Here is a 23,608-nt window from a genome sequence, read left to right as displayed (position 1 = left end):
GTGCGATAATGTCTTCAAGTGACTACTGGTAGGGAGGTAGCTAGACACCAGGCAGCCCAAAGACTCGGGTTCTTGGTGTGACTCTGCTCTAGTGGAAGAAAGAGCATTCTCACTTTCAGGATCAAAATGAAGCAGGGTGTGTCACGGTTGGAACAGAGTCTGGAGTCTACTCGAGTGCAAATGTTGGTTGTACAACCTATTTTTTTTTCTTTTACTGTGGGCAAGTTAATTAACATCTCCGTTCTTTAGTGTATCTTGTCTTTAAAATGGGGATGATAATAAAAATAAAGTGTGGACAATAACATTACCTCCTTCAAAGGGATGTAGCACACAGAAAGTGCTAAAGTAAGCGTCTGCCACTATTCGATGTGTGTGTTTAAATTATTAATCTCTTCCACGATGGTTCTAAAAGTGAGCTCCCTCCCCCAATTCTTTAGCTTTGCTCTCACTGAGAGGTGGGGGTTCTCTGTCCCTCCACTTTGGATGCTGGTGGCGTCAGGAACGTTTGGACTTATAGAGCTCAGCAGAAGGGATGCTGTGTGACTCTGAGTCTGGATCATAAAAGGCTGTGCAACTTCTACCTCTCTCGCTGGAACCTGCTTGCTCGCAGCCCCAAGCCTCCATGCAAGACATCCAGCTACGCTGAAGCCACCCTGGAGTGAGGAAGCCCAGCCACATGGAGGAAGTGGCTACGGCAGACATGTCAGCAGGACCTGGTGTCCGGGTCATTCCAGCCCAGGCCCCAGCTGGGTAACTAAAGGAACCTTCAGGTAACTGCAGCCCAAGTAGTCAGGTCGCTCATCCTGCCACTGATGCTCCAGACTTCATGAAGTAAAGACAGCCAAGCCCACTGTGCCCTGTCTCGGGGCCTGACCCACCAAATCCATCGGCATAATCAGATAGTTTGTTTTAAACCACTCAAATTTGGGGTCATTTATTACGTCATCGAGTCTCACAAGTTCCAAGCATCTACAGCCAGGGTCAGCAAACCACGGCCCACGGCCAAATCTGGCTTGCCGCATGTTTCTGTAAATAAGGTCTTAATGGAGCACAGCCACACTCAGTTTCTTAAAATGTATTTTCTGTAGATGCTTTCACACTACAGTGGCAGAGCTGAGTAACTGCAGCGGAGACCACCTGACCCATAAAGCCTAAAATACGTACTATCTGGACCTCTCGAGGAAAGCTTGAGCTAAAGTTTTGACAGCATCTTGTATAAATCATTTATTTACGTTATCTCCTTTGATCCCAGGGGTAGGCATTCTTCCTGCTTTAGACAGGCTCAGTGGGCTCAGGTGACGTATTCAAGGTGACGCAGCTCTCCTGACCTCAGGTCTAACGTCACAACTACTTGCTGAAGATCTGGACTCCAGTCTGGACTCTGACACTGAATAAGCACTGTGATGTGCTCTCAGTTTCCCAGCCTGTGAAGTGAGAGCATTGGTATGAACTGGCTGACAAAATTCGGATGCCCAACGTCTTCCCCAGTGGGGTGCTGGCCGTCAAGAGTGTCAGAGTCAGACCTGAGAATGAACAGTGAGGGGCTGCTATGGAGCCCTGCTCTGATCTCCGTGCAGCCCAGCTCCTCCCCAGGGCCAAAAACCAACCTTTTTATCTCCCAACTTGGGCTGACGACTCGTGCTTTCTGCCAACATAAATATTTAATTCCGGTGCCCAGCACAGAGAGACCGCCATGGTATTAAGGACTCCAGCCCTGGTTTCTACTTTCAAAACAACCCAGCCCGCGGCATGACTGGGAGGCTGTGCCTGGGACCAAAGGTGAGGCGGCCCGTGGCTGTACTCCAAACATCAGCTCCCACCACTTGCACTCCCTTCAACTCCTCCAACTGCATGAGCACACAGGTCAAGAATCAGGGGAGTGGGGCGGGGGGCCAGGGCAGCCAGCAGAGAGCTCTGGGGTTCTGGGGGAAGCCCCAATCTGGAACCAACGTGGGTGCTACGCTCAAGCACAGGCAACAGCAATCTAGAATAAGTACTAGACATCTACTGCTGTGCCTGCCAAAGCCCCCCCAATTCACTCATATGTGAACATTACTATAATCTTCATAGTGCCAACAATACCAGACCTCAGCAATGAATGATTATAGTAATGATATTTAAAATTAAATAAATATAAATTGATTTGAAATTAAAGTGTCCTGCAGTATCCGACTGAGGAGTGAATGATCCTCACGGCTGTGCCACCCACTGTATGCCTGCCCCCAGCAGAACACCTGCTAGGTGCCCGGCACTCTCCCAAGCAGGACAAAGTACTTAATGGGCAAGAAGAGTGTGGGCCTTGCTTTCCAGGAGCTCACAGAAGAGCAGGGAGATGGAGATGGTCAAGTGAACAAGAAATGGGATGCAGTGCTAGGAGCACCTCAATAAAAATTAATTATTGTCTTTATGTTTCCTTCAAGTGTGCTCTTTCTTCCTTTCTTAAACCAATGGACTAAGCTATGGCTACACATTCGAGGACCGTCTGGATCCATGGTCAGCTGCAACCTACAGGGAATGCCAACTACCTATGAAAATCATGTTCTCTTCTACCAGAAAAATAAAAAAAGCCATAAACACACACACACACACACACACACACACACACACACACACAAAAGGGTGACAATCCTCATACTCCCCACCCTGAAAGCCTTAGAGGAGTGAACATGCCAAAGGATTTTAATGTATAAAACTAGGTAAATGGTCCATTTGAGCTTGTTCATTCACCCATCAAGTGTAATCTGACCTCTCTTGAAAGGGAAATTCAGGTTTTGTCTTCCTTCCCTTCTTCTTGTCTGTCCCCTCACTTCTCCTTCTCTTTCTTCAGGGAGTGGCTTACATGACAATACACAGTTAGACTGACCATTGCTCCTAGTTGGAGGATGTTCCTCTTGTAACAGGTTGTTTTAGGGCAAAGCAGACAAATTTTATGGTTTCAAATCAAGGAATGAATTAAGCATGGAATGTCTTATTATTCCAATTCAATTTATATTCCCGGGATCTCTATATTCCTGTGGCCCTTTTCTTATGTCTTTATTATATCCCGGACAGCCTCTCTAATACCCAGATAAAATCAGTAATTCTTAAATGACTTCAGTCATAGGATTTTTTTACAGGGAAGTATAACTTACAGATATGTGGCAGTGAGAGACAGAGGGCATGATGTGGAGTTTAACTTTGTCTTTAACTAGCTATGTGGCTTTGGTCAGATGATTTGACCTCTCTGTAGCCTGGATACTATTGATAACCCCACAGGGATACTGTGAGGACCAAATGTTCATTATGGATGTGAAAGTGCCTTAGAGACCCCACACATTTCCTGGGCACTCACTCTATCAGACACTATGCTGGGGGCTTTTACACAGATGTCTTCTGTTCTCTTTAGAATTGCCTAAGGAGTGTGTACTATTAAATCCATTTTACAAGGAGGCAAATGAGCCACGAAAATTTGAATTGACTTTTCCAAGGCTGCACAGATAGTTCAGCCAGGCCCCCCAGCATAGGTCTCCCAACTCAAAGTTCAGTGCTATTTCCAAATAGATACAGTTGGTAGGTATTCATTGGTCCCAACTGGGTCTTGAGTCACAGTTTGGAGGAACTTCGAGTTCATGAGGAGGATGAACTCCATGTTCCCAACTTTTGACAAGGAAGAGCTCTCCATACAGCAACACCATCGCCCGTCATCCCCTTTCAACCCTGATATTGCTCCTCTTTCTGTGTCTCACCATGAAGTCTTTCTCTTCTTCTTGGTGCCTTTTAAAATTGCAAATTGGCAAATCAAGGTCAGAGAAGAGGCGGCCAAGCAGAGGTCCCCAACTTGGCTTTACCCTTGGACTTTAAGTCATAAAATACTTTAGGCAGGATGGTTCTTAACTACTTCAAGCGAAGCTCAGTCTCCACCTGATGTATGAGCAGTATTTTCCCACAGGTTGGAGGAAAGGGTATGGGGAGAAGGACCAAACTCTGTACTTGGGAGTCTATTTCCTGTTTATATTTCCTTTAAGAGATTTGGTTTCCATATCTGTAAAATGGAGTTAACAATATCTGCCTCCCAAGATTGTTCTAACAAATAACAAGGAAAATACCTAGAACAGCACTTGGTACAATAAACATTATCTTGCTTGTTTTGCCTATTTGTGATATTCAAATAGAAAAAGTAGAAACAATGCTTCTTGAAATCAAACCCCTGGGCAAAGGTAATCCTCCTGGAGGGTATTATGGCAGTCAGACCACTGGTTTCCATAAGGTTTGGTTAGAACTCCAGCTCAGCCACTGGGTGTATAGGCAAATCACACCATGTCTCTGAGCCTCATTTTCCTCATCAGATAGCTGCTTTCTCTCCCCAGGCATGGGAAACAAATAAACAGTTGGGATTACATCAAACTGAAAAGGTTTTGCATAGTGAAAAAAAAAAATATCAACAAAATGAAAAGGCAACTTACTGAATGGGAAAAAATATTTGCAAATGACCTATCTGATAGGAGGTTAATATTCAAAATATCACAAACTCAAACAACTCAACACCAAGCAAACAATCGGATCAAAAAATGGGCAGAGGACTGGAATAGATATTTCTCCAAAGAAGACATACAGATGGCCAACAGATACATGAAAAGATGTTTAACATCACTCATCATCAAAGAGACATAAATCAAAACCACAATGAAATATCACCTCACACCAGTCAGAATGGCTAGTATCAAAAAGACACGGAATAACAGGTGCTGATGAGGATGTGGAGAAAAGAGAACCCTTGTGCACTGTTGGTGGGAATGCCAACTGGTGCAGCCACTGTGGAAAACAGTAGGGAGTTCCTCAAAAAAATTAAAAATAGAACTACCCTACAATCCAATACTTGCATTTCTGACTATCCACCCAAGGAAAATGAAAACACTAAACTGAAAAGATATATGCCCCCCATGTTTATTATAGCATTATTTACAATAACCAAGACATGGAAGCAACCTCAGTGTCTCCTGGTAAGGGATGGATAACAATGTGGTATATATACCAAATGGAATATTATTTGGCCATAAAAAATAATTAAATCTTGCCATTTGTAACAACATGGATGAACCTAGAGGATATTATGCCAAGCAAAATACATCTGGCAAAGAAAGACAAAAGCAAAACCAACCAACCACACAACAAATAAACAGAAGCAGATTCCTAAGTACAGAGGACAAACTGGTAGTTGCCTGATGATAAGCATGTGGGGAGGCGCCTGGGTGGCGCAGTGGTTGAGCGTCTGCCTTGGGCTCAGGTGGTGACCCGACAGTCCTGGCATCGAGTCCGCGTCGGGCTCCCCACAGGGAGCCTGCTTCTCCCTCTGACCCTCTCTCTCATGAACAAATAAAAATCTTTATGGGATCCCTGGGTGGCACAGCGGTTTGGCGCCTGCCTTTGGCCCAGGGCGCGATCCTGGAGACCAGGGATCGAATCCCACGTTGGGCTCCCGGTGCATGGAGCCTGCTTCTCCCTCTGCCTATGTCTCTGCCTCTCTCTCTCTCGCTGTGACTATCATAAATAAATTAAAAAAAAATTTAAAAAAAAAAGCATGTGGGGGGATGGGCAATAAAAGGGGGGATTAAGAGAAACAAAGTTCTAGTTATAAAATAAATTTACCTGATGGAGATGAAAAGTACAGCATAGGAAATACATTCAATAATATTGTAACAATGTTGTATGGTGACAGGTAGTAGTTACACTTACCATGGTGAGCACCGAGTGATGTACAGAATCATTGAATCACTATGTTGTATACCTAACTAATAATGTCCTTCAATAATAAAATCTTTAAAAATGATAAGAAAAATATGCAATACCTGCCTTTTTTCTCCTTCTTCATGAAATTGGTTGCTCTTGTTAATCAATTGCAATTTACTTACTTTTAAATTTTAAATGCAGTATATTTATCATATATTATATTAGTTCCTGGTGTACAACACAGTAATTCAACAATTTTATACATTACTCAGTTCTTATCAAGATAAATGTGCTCTTAATCTCCTTCACCTTCTTCACCCATTCTCCCACCCATCTTTCTTGCCTCTGGTAACCATCTGTCCTCTTTAGTTAAGAGTCTGTTTTTATGGTTTGCCACTTTTTTCCCCTTTGTTCATTTGTTTTATTTCTTAAATTTCACATACGAGTTAAATCATATGGTATTTGTCTTCCTCTGACTTATTTTGCTTTAGCATTGTACTCTCTAGATCCATCCAGCCATGTTGTTGCAAATGGCAAGATTTCATTCTTTTTTTACTGCTGAGTAATAGTTCATTGTGCATACATATCACATCTTCTTTAACAATATCTGCTTTTAATTGTATGAGAATTAGAGACAATGCACACAGTAAGCTACTAACTGAGTTAGTATCCAGTAAGGTTCAGCAAAGTCTGAACCCTGGCCTGCCCTGGCTTTGCCCCCACCAATACTGTGACCTTGGGTGAAGTCCTTCCTCATGGACTTGCTTTCTTTTCCTACAAAACAGTGTGTTACTAGATGTCTTCACTGGTGAATTCTACCAAAAAAACCAATTAACACCAATCCTACGTAAACTCTTCCAAAAATACAAAAGAGGAAGGAACATTGCCCATTAATTGTATGAAGCCAGTATTATCCTGACACCCAAACCAGACAAAGTCACTACAGGAAGGAAAACGATAGTCCAATATCCCTTATAAATATAGACACAACAAAACAATAATCAAATTCAGTAACATATAAAAAGGATTATACACTATGACCAAGCGAGACGTAGGCCAGAAAAGCAAGACTGATTCAGCATATGAAAATCAACTAATATAACTCATCATATTAACAGAATAAAGGACAAAAATTACTGATCATCTCAATAGACACAGAAAAAGCTTTCATAAAATTCAACAACCTTTCATAAAACACTGTAATAAAAACACTTAAGGGACACCTGGGTGGCTCAGTGGTTTAGCAACTCTCTTTGGCTCAGGTGATGATCCCGGGGTGGCAGGATGGAGTCCCACATTGGGCTTCCTGCAGGGAGCCTGCTTTTCTTTTGCCTATGTCTCTACGTCTCTCTCATGTGTCTCCCATGAGTAAATAAGTAAAATCTTTAAAAAAATAAAAATAAAAACACTTAAACTGTGAATAGAAGAAAACTACCCCAACCTGACAAAGGATATCTGTGGAAAACTCACAGCTTATATCCTACTTAATGGTAAAGGCTGAAAACTTTCCCCCTAGGTCAATTGTCACTACTTCTATTCAGCACTGTACTGAAGGTCCTAGACAGGGCATTTAGGCAAGGAAAGAAAAAGTCACCCATGTAGTAAAGTATAAAACTATCTCCATTTGCAGATGACATGATCTTTTATATAGAAAAACAAAGGAATACACACACAATCTAAAAGAAAAAAAAGGAAGTTCAGCATGGTTACAAGTGAAAAGATTAATATACAAAAATAAACTATATTCTTATATACTAGCAATGAATTATAAGGAAATGAAATTAAGAAATAATCACATTATTAGTAAAAAAACAACACAAAATCAAACACAAATAAATTTATTAACAAAAGGCTTACAAGACTTATACACTGAAAACCACAAAAGATATAGAAAGAAATTAAAGAAGACCTAAATAAATGGAATGGTATGTTGTGTTCATGGATTAGAAAATTTAACATTATTAATATGGAAATAGTCCCAAATTTATCTATAGATTCAACACAATCTCCACCAAAATCCCAGCTCTTTTTTTTTTTTTTTAGAGAATGACTAGCTGCTCTTAAAATTTATATAGAAATATAAGGTACCCAGAATAGCCAAAATATTCCTGAAAAAACAAAGCTGGAAGATTCCCACATGACCATTTCACAATTTACTACAAGATGACAGTAATCAAGACTGTCTGGTACTAATATAAAAATAGATAGAGATCGATGGAATAAAATTGAGACCCAGAAATAAACTCATGCATTTATGGCCAATTGATTTTTAACAACAGTGAAAAAAATAGTCATTTTTAATAATTGCTTCTTTAGCAAATGATGCTGGGATAACTGGATAACCACATACAAAAGAAGAGAATGGAATTGGACCCCTATCTCACACCATATATATTAAAAAAAAAAAAAACTCAAAATGGATCAAAGACCTACATGTAAAAGCAAAAACTAAAAACTCTTAGAAAAAAAATTAAAAAGCAAATATTCGTGACCTTAGGTAAGAGGATGATTTCTTAGCTATGACCCCAAAAGTACAATCAAAGGGGAAAAAAAAAGATAAATAGGATTTTTTATCAAATTAAAACATTTTGTATTCTAAAGGATGATATTAAGAAAATGAAAAAATACACCATAAAACAGGAGAAAATATGTGTAAATCATATACCTGATACAAGACTAATACTTGGAATATATAAAGAAGCATTGCAACTCAACAATGAAAAGACAAATAGCACAATTTAAAAATAAAAGATCTGAGTACATATTTCTCAGATAAGATACACAAATGGGCAATAAACACATGAAAATATGCTCACATCACTAATCATTAGGGAAATGCAAACCAAAACCATAATGGGACACCACCTCTTATCCATGAAGTTGCCTAACAGAAAAGACAAAAAATAACAAGAGTTGGCAAAGACGGGAGAAATTGGAATCCTCATACACTGCTGATGGGAATACAAAATAGTGCAGCCACACTAGAAAACCGTTTGGCAGTTCCTCTTAAAGTTAAACATTGAGTTTTAACATAGGACTTAGTAATTCTAATCCTAGGTATAGGCCCAAGAGAACTGAAAACATATGTCCATAAAAAAACAAATTTTCATAGCTGCATTATTCTTAACAGCCAAAAAGTGGAAAACAACTCAAATGTCCATCAACAAATGAATAAACAAAATATCCATACAACTGAATATTATTCAACCATAAAAAGAAATGAAGTCCTAACAGTACAATATCACTGAACCTTGAAAACATGATGCAAAGTGAAAGAATTCAGACAGAAAGGCCATATATTGTATGATTCCATTTCTATGAAATGTCTTCAGTAGGCAAATTCCTAGAGACAGCAAGTAGATTAGTGGTGGCCAGGACTGGGAGGAGGGGGAAATGGGAGTGATTGCTAATGGATACGGAGTTTCTTTTTCAGACAATTAAAATGTTCTGGAATTCATTGTGATGATTGTACAACTTTCTGAGTATCCTAAAATTCACTGAATTATATATCTTTAAAAGGATGGATTTTATGGCATGTGAATTAGATCTCAAAAAAAAAATAAATAAAGCTCTATAAACAAATAAAACCAATGGCGTAAGTCTAGAAGAATCCTACATCCATAAAGGTGGCCATGGCAAGAATTTGGGGCCTGGATCTCTAATATCTGTAGCTTTCTGATTTCTTAATTTGAGCAAACACCTCCTGCCTCAACTCCTGTCCCATATTAGCTCATATAAGCAGAAAGGGGACACAGGAGACCTTCAGTGAAACCTTAAGTGGACAGCTATGGCTCTGGTTTATTCGTAGAGGAGTCTGCAGACGCCAGCAGAACCACTCGAAACCTCAGTATGATGTGGAACTTAGAGTCGTGGACTCAGAAGTGGGGTACATCGTGCCGTCACTTACAGGTTGTGTGACACTTAGGTCCTTTACTTCCTCCAGCCTCAGTTTCCTTGTCAATAAAATAAACACGGTTCCATCAACCTCACGGGGTTATCAGGAGGAGTCCTCAGGGTAGATAAGGCTCCCTGTAGCTCAATTCTTGACAGATAATAACAATTCAATCCATAGTTGGAATTACTATTTTTTTTGAAAGATTTTATTTATTTATTCATCAGAGACACACACACAGAGAGAGGCAGAGACACAGGCAGAGGGAGAAGCAGGCTCCATGCAGGGAGCCCGACGTGGGACTCGATCCCAGGACGCCAGGATCACGCCCTGGGCTGAAGGCAGTGCTAAACCACTGAGCCACCCAGGCTTCCCAGAATTACTATTTTTAATGATCATCCTCTGCATGTCCTACGTCTTTGATAAACAAAAATAACTATTTCCGATGCAGTGCAGCTTCACCTTGAACCTGTGGCATACTCCCAACAACCTGCACTGGCTCCCCTCTCTGCCTGGGACTTTCTCCTTCCGGTTCCTTCTCTCATCTCCTTCAAATCTTTGCACCAATGCCTCCTTCTCAGTGAGGTTCCCTTGTACTTATTTATCCAGTAAGATTCTTTTTTAAATTTCAGCTACATCCAAACTGCTATACCTAGAAGTATATGAGAATACCATTTACCCAGCTCTATTTTTTCATATTATTTACAATCTTCTAATACATTATATCATTTCCTTGTTTGTTATACTTATTGATTTCATCACTCTGCTTGAATATAAAATTCACAAAAGCAAAGATTTAGTCTGTTTTGTTCATTGACCTATCCCCCAGTGCCAAAAACTGAGCTAGATCACATGGCAGGCCTTCGACAGAGGTTGACTGAACACCTGGACATGCACCTATGGATACGTACACATGTCCGTGTGTGTGGAGTACCACTAGAACGTGAGGCATTGCATGTGCATTGCTCAGGGCAAGGGTGGGTCCTTTCTCCCACACTCATCATTGGAAAGCTAGGGGAAGGAGGAGGTGGAGAAAGAGGAGGAGAAGGTATTACATTACAGTTTTCAGAAACTCGAAGACTCAGGACGGCTAGTCCCTTTGCGGCTATTTAACCAACCGTTTGCTCACTTTACAGTATTTCTAGAGACCTGTGTGCACCCGAGTGCCTTGGCTGTAGCTATTATAAAAGCAGGTGCAGCCCAGCAGCCCTATGCACCAGTGGACATTATGTAAAAGGAGATTTAAAAGAAATATAAATCATAGTCCCTGCCCAGCAAGGGGCTCCCAGTTTACTTGACCACATACACCCCCCCCCACATCTCACATATACATATCATCTTTGCCAATCGCTGCCTATGTGCTATCTAGTTGACCCCTAAAATAATCTTAAGTAGATTGTATTATCTATATCTATGTTTTCAGATGAAAAAACAAAGTCTCAGGGATAAAATGAGATGCTTGAGTTGCACTGGGAATACATTCCAGAGCTGAGTCCAGTCCCGGAGCTGACCTGACCCCAAGTCTGCATTCTTTGTATTACACAGTATGCCCACCATGAATTTAACAACACTTTAGTCTTCATCCAAAAGGCACTTATGATCTTACTTGAACAGACAAAACATGCCCCCATGAGCCAATGATGAACAAGATAGGACAGAAAGTTAGGCACCCGTAGAGCTCGTCAGAGAAGGTGTAAGGGAGTTGGGAAAGCCCTTCCTTGGGGGAGAGCTGGTACCTTCAGCAGTTTGGGGAGGCCAAGCAAAAGAGGGTAAAGGTAAGTGGTGCGAACAGCAGAGCTTAAAGATCAGTGCTCCGAGCCAGGCTGCCAATAAACAGGCCAAAGGTGACAAAAGCACGCTGGACTTGGACGTGTAGCATCTCTGTAGAGCTGCCAACAGGGGAGGCAAGCGGAAGAGCTGGAAGCAGCTGCCCAGGAAGTCCTGAAGGAGGCCTTGTCTAGGTCAGGCCTCAGTTCCACCGAGAACTCAAAGGATTCTCACAAGCTGAGACGTGGTTATTGGCACCAGGATACGGTCTTGTCAAGTAGCTTATTTAACTAAGGCTCTGAGAGGGCGATCGACTTGTCCTAGGTCACACAGTAAGCAAATCCAGTATTTGAATGGAGAACCCCTGCCCCCGAGGCAGGATGCTGTGTGGACGCTTAGCACAGTGAGCAGATTCACAGTGAAAACTGAGAACAGGGCGGAGAGCAGGGTGCTCGTCCCCAAAGGTGTCGTTCTGTCTCCATTCTACTTAGCACGACCAGCCCGGAGGGTCCCCACACAGCTTTTACACTGGACAGTTTCAGCTCTTTTTTGACTTTATTTTTCTTCCTCTCCACTGACGCTTGCCCTGGACCACACTGCCCTGTCCTCTGCTCTGGACCACACTGCCCTGTCCTCTGCTCGCCCATATGGCCCAACTTAGACACTTCCTCCCAGCAGCCATTATGTCTGGTAAGCAAGCATCAAGCCCTGTAGGTACCACAGGACTGATCTCTGTCTTCTCAAGGAAGGGATTTTGCAAAGAACGCACTTCAGCCTCCCCTCCGTGCACACTGCAGTAACAAGCTCAGCGTGGTGTGGTCCTCCTGGAAGGACGTGTGCTCAAGACACAGCACAGGACACTTCTGCATTCAAACCCAGGGCTGGCTGCCTCCACCACCGGGGCTGCATACTCGCCACCAGGCTGTCCCTCTTTGTTCCAGCCAGCAGGGCTGATCGCTGCTGTGAACTCGGGCAACCTCACATAGCCTTTGTCTAATATCTCAGAATCCCAGCCGCCATCCGGCTCCCTTTGCCCCATGAAGATAAGCCTCTTTGGTCGACTGGACACATCGGCCTTAGGAACCTTGAACCACCAGAATAAGGACAACGGGCCGGCTGGGCACAGTTGGGGCATCCGGGCCTGATAAGACCTCGCCACGGCTGGACAAGCTCTCAGAGACGTAAGGCTTTGCGTAAGCATGAGATTAGAAGAATACATTATTAAAATATTTATTTGTTTTCTTATAGGTATTGACATAAAATGGGGGGGGGAAGTTTCCTAGGAGAGATAAGACCCAGTGAGACTTTCTGTGCCTTGGTTTTGAATATATGATTGTTACAGAAATTAAGTTAATATTATTAATAAATAATAACAAAAACCGTGTCAGCTGGAAGCAGCTGTACTTTCAGTTTGCTAACAGGTGAAACTAGGGATGCCAGTGGAAATTAAAAAGCCAAAAAGCAAGCAAACAAACACAAACTCACTTTGCTCTTTGGACTAGACTGATACAGATTTAGGACAGTGGTTGTATCTTGAGAGAGAAGGGGGAGCAGAAATCAGGCTGATGACGGGGAAAGGATAATCTTCAAGTGCATCTTTAATTTTAATTTCTTTTAGGACAGAGGGACGAGCTCTGAAGCAACTATGACAGGGCCCTGGCAGGCATTAATCCTGTATGGCGGGCACATGGTGGCTCACTGTATTGTCTCTCTGCATTTTATTTTCATTTTCACGATTCAAGCCAACAAATGAACACATCCCTGACATCTATCAATTTACACTTTGCAAAGCTTATTACACAAATAACCTTGAAAGCAAGACAAAGCAGGGTTTACTGGCCACGTTTTACATTCAGAGAATTTGATGTTTGCAGGGAGGGTGGGGAGGGGACTTTCTAATCAAGGACAGACTCACAGTGGTAGAGTGATAGAGCTGGCGCTCAATTCAACCCCGGGTTGAGGGCTCCTTGTGCTACATTCACCTTGACATTGAAGACACAACTGCTCCTTCTTACAGAAAAATCTCTACAAGGTTTGGGTTGGTCCAAGGACAAAGGTGGTACCAAGACACTTCTGAGCTCCAGCTTCTCTACCAGTTAGCCCACTTCACGTCACTCTGCTCCCCAACAATGAACCTCGATGTCTCTGGTCCAGTAAATGTTTCCTAGAGCCCAGATACAAGGCTGGGACTCCCAGGTAGTTCTCTACAGCACCCTGCTTCATAATCACACCAGCCCATTCTCTCTGGGAACTCTCTTGCCTGTCTTCTCTTTGTGAGCTGGGATGCTGCACCTGTGTAGGGTTTTCCACCTTCCCACCTCCCTCAGATGGAACACGGACTATGAGGTAAGGCAGTGCAATGCGGCACAGTGGTTAAGGATCCGGGGTATTGGCATCAGAGAGACCTATGCATGGATCCTGTTCTGTGCTTCACCCCTATGAGCCTCTATTTCCTTCACCATATAATAGGATTAATAAAACTCTAAGGACAACAGGTTGTTGTTGTTGTTGTTGTTCTTGTTTTTCAGTTTTGCTTTCTTTACCTAACCTTTCTTACTCATTTTTCTGGAAGCATGGTGCCTGGGTTCACTTAAGAACAATTTTCCCACCTTTTACTACGACTTGGATGGGACTATCCATTTCATGTCCCTGATCCCTACCACGGAAATGGTGATGCCATCCAAGCAAACAACCAGAGTCCCTTCCTGGGGATTGACAGAGATGTAGGAAAGGGGTATGGCTTGCTCTATGATCGTAGGCATGAAGGACCATCAAACCTATAGCTGCCAGAGTCCATCTCCATCCCCACGTGAGGAAAAACACGACTCAAAATGCAGCCAACATGTACCAAGTTGAGACAGAAGTAGAGTCCGTACTATACCATCCACACTCCTAGATTCTTCTAGGTCTGAAGGCAGCACACCTGTTGAATTTCCCAGATACGTAACTGAATAAATTCCATTTTCCCCACAAGCAGTTTTGATTTGTGTTTCTGTTACTTGAATCCGTGAGTCTAGGTTCTCATATGTCCTTCTGAAACACCCTTTAGAAAGCTATTGATTATACAAGATAATGTTTAATCATGCACTCAATATAGTATCTGGTGCATTTCCAAATGCCCAAGCCGTGGAGGAGGTGGTGGTGGTGATGGTGGGAGGTCACTGTTATCATCAACAGGACTGTAGAGGACTCTTGTCCCAGAAGGAGGGCTGCCCCTCTGCTCGGCTCCCCAGTCTGGCTTAGTAACCAGCAAATAACACCTCTGCCCCTGCCTGGTCATGTGACCCTGGCCAGCTCTCTCTCCACCAGGCTCAGAACCAAATTTCCAGGCTCTGGGGAAGATTCATACCTGCTTTGTTGGGGCTAATTGCTTCTTCCTCTGAGTGTCTTAATACCTAGGACATGAAGCTGTGAATGACACTGTTCTCATCTCTCCTTCACTCGCTGGCATCCCTACTGGTGTGTGGGGCTCTCTGGGAGAAGGAAACCACATCTCATCCTTCTTTCAACCCCATCAGTCCCTCACGTGGTAGGGGTAACTCCTAAAGAAGAATTTCTTGCTGTTTCATAAACAGATGAGCACTGAGTACTCCTGAAGATTAGAAAGGGAATAATGGGGACTTTGGCCAATCCACAGAAGCTCGCTTTTTTTTTTTTTAATCTTCCAAAGGTCAGGGTCCACAGTAGGTGTTTAGAAAATGCTTTCCAGTAACCAACAGTACTGCTCTACCCTGGGCCAGCCTAAGAGGCAAAGAAGGGAAGTAGAGTTCTTACAAATAAGCATCAGGCAGGACAAATCTGTGCATGCTGATGAGCTGTTTCTGGCTCATCCCTCACCCTGTCTCATCCCGTTCATCTGATGCTATAGATATTAACCACTCTCCAAGCAAAACAACCGGAGTCCTTTAGCGCTGGTATTCATTAATTCCACTCATTTTAGTTCCACGCTCTCCAATTCTGGCTAACACTAGACCTCAATGCCTCTCGTTCAGGCCTTGGGAATAGCTTCCTTATTTGCTTCCTACAGTTTTCTTCCACTTCCAACCTACTGCCAGTATATCAGCCAGTCTGATCTTTCTAAAGTGCAAATCTGACAATGTCTACTGAGCAGCTGGCCTAAAACCCTTAATGACTCCCTTAAGAGAAAGTCCACACTTCTTAGCCTCGAAATAAAGTCCCTTTATGATTTGACTCTTCTCAGTCTCATCAGCCTCATCAACCAAACTCATCCCATTGCCTCAGGATAACTTGAGTCGGCTCTGTAAATTGCTATGTTGCTTTGCTCTTCAGCAACTTCGCACGTAGGACTCCCTCTCCATGGAAAACCATTCTCCCTTCTCTCCCTGTCTTGCTGATCCTGTCCGTCCTTTAAAGCTCCACTAAAATGTCACTCTTCCTGGCCAGCTTTCAATGGACTGAGAGCCAGTCTCTACTCTGGGCTCTCATATCATGAGCCACATTTTATCATGAGCTCCATGGCATCAGGGACAATGTGTTGTTCATCTCGGGGTTCCCAGAATGTATGTCAGGGCCCTACAGAGACGTAAAGACACTAAAATGAGTGGAATTAATGAATACCAGTGCTAATAAAGAGGATGCTGCATGTGAGCACACCCTTAGAGATTAAGTGTGCACTGGATAAGTAAGGAAAAGCTAGACGACATCCTTCTTGAGTGTCCGAAGATTCCTCTTTATCTCTGCCTTTTTCTATAGCTCATAATCAGTAATGATATTGTAGAGCCAGTTGGCCGATTTTAATTGCCTTGTGGTATAGCGGTTTGCATACATGCCTGGCTCCGCCCAGCAGAAGAGGGAGCTGTTCAGGGCATTGTGCCTCATTGCTCCATGTGTCCCTTAGAGAGCTTCACAGGAAGGAATACTGTGCACAAGTTCAGAGATCAGAAAAGACCTGTTTTCAAACACTAGTTCCGCCATTTATTCTCTAGTGACTCTGCCCATTTTACTGAACCTCTGTAAGCTTTCATTTATTTCTAAAACGAGGGGAGAAAAGTGTCTGCCTCATAGGATTATAGCGATGATGAAACGTAATATTACGTGCATTTGTTTATCCAATGAATATTCACTGAATGGCTTCTGCATGTGTACAGTTGAGTACATAGAAATAAAACCAACAGCATGTTTACTCTCACTGACTGTTAAAGTCCCCTATTAAGGGGATAGACATTAACACTCACGTAAATATGTCATTTGCAAGTTTAAGTAATTGCAATGAAGGAAAGGAGTAAGGAGGCATAATTTTGATTACTGGTTGGGGGATGCCATTCTGAGGAAGCAACATTTAGGATGATAACAGGAGAATGAATAAGAGATGTAGCATGTGCCAAGGCCCTGTGATGGAGAGTGCACAGTCTGGCTTGTAGCAGGCTCATTAAATGCTGATGTGACATCAGGGGAGGTGGGACTCATTAGTGATGAGGAGCTTGGGCTCTGGAACCAGCCAGCCTGAATTTAAATCCTGGCTCTGCTACTGACTAGTGCATGACTCGAGGCAAATTTCTTAATTCTCTGGGCTTTGGTCATCTCATGTGTAAAATGGGAATAATAGAGCTCTGTCCTCATTGAGTTACTGAGAGGACTAGACGAGGTAATTTATGTAAAGCATTTAGAACAGTGTCTGGCATATCGATAGCGCTCTTTAAATAACAGCCATTCATATCATTAATTCTTTTCTTTTTCTCTCTGAAGTATTTACATGGATACTATTATAAAGCAAGAGGCAAAGGTCTTTTCTGAAGAAGACATATCCGAGCTAGGAAATGAAAAAGAGAATAATGGGAAATTATGGGAGTTTGTCCAATAAAATACCAGGAACTTGGTTTGCCTCTTTGTAAATGGTATAATCCTTGCCTCTAGGGTCAGCACATTTTATGGTGCCAATGGCACTCCTGAGATGCCTCCAGGGGACTCCGTTTGGCCCAACACTGGTTAGCTGGATTTGGACAAGGTTACTGAGATTCTGGGAAGAAAGTATAACCCTAAGACAGTGTATTATTTAAAAATTCACAGGATTAAAGCAAAAACAAACAAATAAAAAACTCCAGGGATTACCTCTGCTTTTTTTTTTTTAAGATGCTTTTGTTGATTTAATATCTATCTAGAAGCCAGCAACATTGCTGTTTCTTTCTTCTTTAGCTTCTGAGTATCTTCCTTGACTGTTCACTCTCTCTCCTCTCCCTGTCACAGGCCAGAGATACAGTTAAGAAATATCTATTTAGGTCTTAAGTTACTACACACTTGAAGGGGAGAGTTCTAGGGGCAGGCCTGTGATAAGGAGGAGAGGGCTGGATACAGTCGTGGGAGTCAGGCAGGCAGCTTACCCAACCGCCACCCTCCCCACAAGTCAGACAGCCCCCTGGCCTTCCTTGCTTGTTTCAATCTGTGAATGTTTCCCAGAAAGAAATAGTAACTTCTCCTTTTTCTGGCAGGGGTGCCTGATGAAACTCCTTGAAAACAGGGCCTCTCCCTCCCCTTCACGCTGGCCTCACACATGCTAATGCAAATGAGTCCTGACCCAGCCAGGGGTCTGCGGGAAGGCTGCCAGGAGCTTTAGAACAAACATGCAAAGAATGTTATTTCATTTCTGGCATCCTGGGGAATGAGGGACCCAGAGAGGGAAGCTGGGCAGTTAGGGGGTGGAGGGAGAGGGAGAGCGAATGTGAATGCTTACTGCAATAAGATGGAAACAAATGGAAATGATGGGAGGAAATTAATATAAACAAAAGGTCTATCAGGTGCCAGGAATTGGCATATAGAATAGTTGTTGTTGTTTTTTTTAATCTGACATACACATTTCGAGATAGAATTTTTTTACTCCCACTTTCTGGATCCAGAACAAGGCTTGGTCTCAAAAGTTAGACATATTTTTTTCAAAGGTTACCCAACTATGAAATTTAAACCCAGATTTTAAAATTTTGAATTCTGTGCTGTATCTTCTCAAGGAGGCTGGCTTATGGATTTCCAAAAACAATCTGTAAGCACCACAAGCCCACATCCAATGAACCTCTTCATTCTCATCCCTTTCTGCCACTCTTCTAACTCCAGATTCCTTATCTCTTACACCAAGACTATTACAACAGCTCCCTAAGTGTCCCTAATCCAACCCACACTCCACAGACATCATTCTAAAGTCCAAATGTAGCCTTCTCACTGCTGCAGAGAATGAATCATTGCTTCCCTACTCTGCATTCCGAGCCCTTCCAAGTGCTGTCTCTCCAGCCTCATACAGTACATATCTCAACTGTCCTGAACTTCTTGTTGTTCCCTTATGTGTCCCTTTAATTTCCCACCTTCTTGCCTTTATTTCAACTGTTCCCTCTGCCTTGGATGTATTAACTTTCCTAATTCTAAGTGGTCAATGCTATCCATTCTTCCAGCTCTAGCTCAAATTCACTTCCCCCAAGGTACACTGGCTGTTAGAGATCACAACCTCCTCAGAATTTCCATGCCTTTATTATGGGCAAACCACCCTCCACTCTAGAATAATTAGCTGCTTACAAGTTTGTCCCCAACACTGGACAGAGCTCTCTCAATCTGAGCCATAAGATTTCAAGTTTCAGCCACATGACTGCCTATAAGAGGAATACATGAGAATATACAAGTGTGGACTCTGGAGTTAGGCATCTTGTATTAGGCTCACAGTTCTGCAATTTATGAATTAGATGACCTTTAACAAGGCACTTAGCCTTTATATATATATATATAAACAAGGATGATACAGTACCTCCCTTAGAGGGTATCATATTGTGAAGGCTCAAAGAGTTAGTGTGACAAGTAGTCAGAACTTGATAAATGGTCAATGACAACAATGACCAGAAGGCCGGGGCCATGTCATTGCTACGATCTTGGCTAAGAGCCATAGATGCTTATGTGAAGTACTGACTCCATCCATTCAACCTGCAATACCTATTACTGACCTCTGGTGTTTGCTGAATTGGTCACCTACTAAATGCCAGGCCTTATGTTAGGGGCTCACAGACTCCTAAAGCGTGAGTTCTAAAATGTGTTCTACTCTTGGATCATTGACAGACAATCCTAGCTCCCTATCACCATGAGAACTATATTTGGGATGGGTTCAAGGAACAATAGAGGAATAAAAGAAAAAGGGAAGGCATCTCCTGTTACATCAGGTATTTGGTGAAAACAATCTCCCATTTGTCACATCTTATGTCCAAAGGGTCCCTGGAAGATGCTCAGAGAGAACAGAAATGTGAGCAGCGTCATAGTGGGCAGGACAAATAGCTAATCATGAGTCCCTTTATGCTCACCCTTGAGGAAGATCTACTGAAGAAACATCTTGTATGCACTCAGTTTGTACTTAATATTGAGTGCCTACTGTGTGCTGAACATCTTTACCTGGGAGCTGTGCATGTGTTAACCACTGCATACTTGCCTCACAGGGAAACTAATGTAGGAAATAGCAGTACCCTCATCTTACAGGGAAAATAAGACCCAGGGAAATTGAGACCCAGGGAAAATAAGTATCTTGTATAGCCAGAAACTTTCTGACATTTGAACTGACCCTAGAGCAATCTGACTCCAAACCCTAGGTTCTTAGCCTCTTAGACACCCAGAATGATCAGGGGCCCATGTATGCTTGGATCCAGGACAAGAGAGCAGCACGTGGTCTGTATGGGAGTTAAGAGCCCTTGTCTAGCTCAGCTCTGACACTGATTCTCTGAGTGATGGAGGGCAGGCCCATACCCTCCCCGAGCTTCAGTTTCTCCCATAAAGAGAGAAGGTTCAGGTCAATGATTTCCAAAGCCTCAAGCTCTATTTTGCTGTATTTCAAATATGAAAGCACAACAGGGTTGTAGGTAAATGGGAGAGACTGTCCTTGGGGGAGAGGAGGACAGAGCAGAAAGAAAAATGCCAGAAATCTGGATTTTGTCTTGCGTCTGAGTTTCCACACATCATTCACAGTGATCCCCTGCAGTCTGCTAACATCTTTCCATGGATGACCCTCAAGACTGCTCTCAGAAACAGCCTCCTTTACAGGTGGAGGTGAGAGTCATCAGGGTAGGCAGCCCTGTGGCATACAGTGATGGACCCACAGCCAAGACCATGGGAACATGGAAATGTCAGGAGGTCTGGCTTCTATCTTCAGGAGATCCTATGGTCCTAGAAATGAGAGAGGGAAGAGATTTCTCCTCCAATCCCCTCATTGTAACAAGGAAGAAACTGCAGTTCAAGAAAAGGAAGGTCTTTGGCTAAGGTCCCTCGTGAATGGGTAGCAAAGCTGAATGCAGAACCTAGAGTGACTTGTGACCCCATCCCAGGAACCTCTCACCATGCTGAGCTGTCTCTGTGCTTCCCCTCTAACAAGGTGATGCTGAGGTAGAAGGTGGGGGTCAAGGCTTCTTGGAAAGAAGCCTAGATCATCTGTCAGGACCACTATATGTTACTCTTGACTCTGCTTTGACCGTGAAGTTCATGAGTCTCTCAGGGCCTCAGCTTCCACATCTATATACTGAGAGAGTTGACCTATATAAGACACGTGGAATCAATCTGCAGACTAATTGTGACTTACAAAATTGATCTATGTGACCAACTTTAAATTGGCTGCCAGCAAGAACTAATTCAGAGGTTTTACTTAAACTTCTAGATTTATAGCTTAGAGTATTTTTCAACAATGGGTCTTCCCTCTCACATAGTAGTAATCATCTGGAGCTAAGTATTCTCTGCTCCATTTCTAGTCTAGAGAGTCCCCACCACTCCCTATCACAAATAACCAACTGGCCATGTTGACCTATTGACGTCACTTAAAAGTTCCTCCTTACCAAAAAAAAAAAAAAAAAGTTCCTCCTTACAAAGCCCAGCTGAGAGTTTACCCCACTTCCTTTAGCCTCCTGATGCCCTGAGCATAGGGTTCTCACCATCCCCCTGGGATTACCATCCCATTGAGGGCCAGCATTGGAATGTTTTCTGACAGTGACCTAGCAAAACTCTAATCTCTGCCTCTGTATTCACGTGGTAGCTACCAGTAACCGCATTGGATTTAGGAACTAAACTAATCCAGAAGGAGTTCATCTTGATCCTTAACTCACTATATTTACAAAGACTTTATTTCTTAAAAGAGCATATTCTGAGGTTTTGGGTAGACATGGTTATTTTTTGGGGGAGGGGGCGGGTGAGAGTAGGGGTGGGAGTTGAGGTGGTGTACTATTCAACCCAGTGCAACCCCTCTTCTTAGTTCCTCAGAAGACTTTCCAGTAGACCTGCAGTAGGCCTGGATGGATTAGCAGCCCTTCCTCAGTGTCCTCAAGTCCCTAGGCTTTCCCATCAGAGTATGAAGTGAAGCATCATGGAACAGTCTCATCTCTTCTGCTTCCCCACCATAACTGTGACCTCTGTGTGGGTTAGTTCTGCATCCCAAGTCCCCAGCTTGGTGTGAAACACACTGTAGATGCCCAACAAATATGTCCTTTACCTAAGTACTCTGCACTGCAGTCAGTTACTAAGAATAGGAAAAGCTGTTCTTAGAGGTTTCCAGAACTGAGCTGAGCCCATACTGCTCTACTTTGGCCCAACACATGCCCTACTCAGGGAACCACTCATTGGTTCCCCAAATGTGTGAGGACCCCACCCTTCCCCTCTATCTACACCAAATGGCTCTCTGACCCTCAAGTCAACCCAGGCTATTCTACATACCACAGGCAGAGGGTCAGATTAGTCATCACAAAACATAGGTTTAACTATAACCTGCCCCTCCTCAAGATTTTCTTTATTCCCCATTTGCCTGCAGGATAAAGTCCAGCTTCTCTGTGCAGCATTCAAGGCCTAGCTTTCCAGCATGGCCTCAGCTCCCACCCATCCACCCTCCATGAGTTCATGTGAGCAGTCTGTGCCCTGTCCCTCCCGAACTCTGGCCAGTGTCCCATTCCTGGATGAAATCTTGACGCAGTTTGAGGAAAGAAACAGCCTGCCTCAGAGTCCCCAGCAGGTTTTAGGAGCCTCACTGTCTGTCAGCTGAAAAACAGCTTTATTTTTCCTCTACGAGTCTCTCTTGGCTTGAGATGCATGGCTGTATATGCTTCTGGCTTGAGGACAGCTCTTCTCCTCTCTGGGGCCCCAACTGTGCACTTTGGAGAGGTCAGCATGACCTGACGCTAGAGGGAATTGAGTCTTACATCGCTAGGCGGCCTCTGTCACTACCCCCCAACCCCACTTCCCCATCAACAGGACAGAGCACCATAGCCAGGGAGCATTCACGTTCCATTCTGTTTCGGAGGCATCAGAAGCCCCTGGCCCCTGCTTAGCTCTGGGACACTTGGCCACATCTTGGCTGTTTGCTCCAGGATCCTATTATAGTCCCAGCTCAGACCCTTATATTTAGGCTGGGGTAGGAAGGGAGTGCTTTGGGTGGGGAATGCATGGAAGGATGAAAGAATAGAGATCTTGAGACCTTGAGACTAAGACAGAGATTGAGAAGTAGTAAGTAAATGAGAAAGAGACAAGCAGAGATGGCATGTAGAGAGGTCAAGTGTAAGAGGACATAAAGATTAAAAAAAAAAAAAAAAGATAGATGGATGGGAAGTCAGACTGACATCAAGAGAGAGGCAGCATCTGTGACCAGGAAAGAGTAAGAACAAGAAAGTGAGAGGGGAAGAGGGCAGGGGGAAAGACAAGAATCAAACAATAAAGAGGCACACAGAGGGGAAAGGAGAGAATTGATATTGAAAAACAGGAGTTGATGTAAGGAGAGAATAAGGGAAGGGGAGGGACAGATGGAGGGGAGGATGGAGAGAAGGTGGAAAAAGAGGGATAGAGGAAGTGGCAGGAGGGAGGGAGCGAAGGGGGGCTGAAGAGAAGAAAAAAAGAACTGCAAAAGTTTGACACTGGGAAGAAACAGCTAGTAAAGAGCAGGACAAGAATTGTCAGGCCTGTCCTGGCTTCTTGCCCCGGTGTGTCTGGATCAACCCTGGGCCTCAGTCTCAGCTCAGACTGGTCCAGAGGCTGTGGCCCAGAGCCCTGGTCAGCCTAGAAGGCTTCTTCTGTGCCCACCTCCTTTCTTCTATATGCTGAAAGTCTCCTCAGAAATGGGGCCTAGTCACATCAGGGACTTGGCTCAGGAGGTCCCCTAATCAGATGGGGTTATGGAGACTGAAAGACAGAAGTACGGGGAGGGGGGGCGCTTAAAGCTGAATGAAGCTCTTCCACCCATACTCAAACTCTCTAGTCACCAGGGGCTTGAGTCCATCTCCTCGCCTCCAAATTCATGAAGTG

The 23,608-nt window shown here is 43.5% G+C and overlaps 1 protein-coding gene across 1 annotated transcript in view; it reads right to left on the bottom strand.

Moving 5' to 3' along the window:
• ASTN2 (astrotactin 2) overlaps nucleotides 1–23,608 on the bottom strand; it is an 861,071-nt gene that overhangs the window by 21,319 nt on the left and 816,144 nt on the right. The window lies entirely within an intron of this gene.

The sequence above is a fragment of the Vulpes lagopus genome, chromosome 7 (genome assembly GCF_018345385.1).
Source record: "Vulpes lagopus strain Blue_001 chromosome 7, ASM1834538v1, whole genome shotgun sequence".
NCBI lineage: Eukaryota > Metazoa > Chordata > Mammalia > Carnivora > Canidae > Vulpes > Vulpes lagopus.
This window is presented reverse-complemented; position numbering and strand designations above follow the sequence as displayed.